This window comes from Choristoneura fumiferana, chromosome 7 (genome assembly GCF_025370935.1).
Source record: "Choristoneura fumiferana chromosome 7, NRCan_CFum_1, whole genome shotgun sequence".
Lineage (NCBI taxonomy): Eukaryota > Metazoa > Arthropoda > Insecta > Lepidoptera > Tortricidae > Choristoneura > Choristoneura fumiferana.
In genome coordinates, this window is record NC_133478.1 from 19,402,912 (window position 1) to 19,403,677 (window position 766).

A 766-nucleotide genomic window follows, 5' to 3' on the forward strand; every position below is an offset into this window, starting at 1 on the left:
AACATAAACATAATAATAAAATGGGAACTATATTTTTCTGTCACTTAAATTTAGATTTGTCACTAAACTGCGATACCCTAATTATTATCTATCACTAAAAAATATATTGGTCATCAAATTAATTAAATCTGTCTAAGTTATGAGTCATCAGATTAATGTAAACCTGTATCCTAAATTATAGTTTGATCATCAAAATTCGATCACCAAAATAATAGATCTGTCACCTAATAAATGGATCAGTTCCTTAATTCGATGCTTCTACCTATTCTACTAAGGCAGGTCTTGTTGGGTACGACGACGAGCGAAGCGAGGAAGAGTATGAGGTGTAACTGCGACCCTCAGTGCGCGAGACCAAACCAAACATTTTTTGCTAATACTTGTATGATGAATATAAATGTTTGTAGTAGGTACTTGAGTCTTGGATGTTTGTATGTATATGTATGTAGTGCAGCATTACAACGCTGCATGAGTGTAGCGTGTTGCATACTTTTCGGTCGTTTTCCAGCCGTTTTCAACAGCCAGGACAAAAACGGCCAGTAAAAACGGCTGGAAAACGACGATGACGACGATGTTTTTCCTTCATACGATCCCACTACCCTACCTGATATTCCTACTGCAGCAAAACTAAAGGCCCAAGAGCACTTAAGGCCGCCGTTGTTTAATTTATGCCGGCCTAACTAGGGTCTACGGGCACCTTAAGTGCTCTTGGACCTTTAGTTTTGCTGCAGTAGGTATCTTGGTAGTGGGATCTTGTGAAGGAAAAACA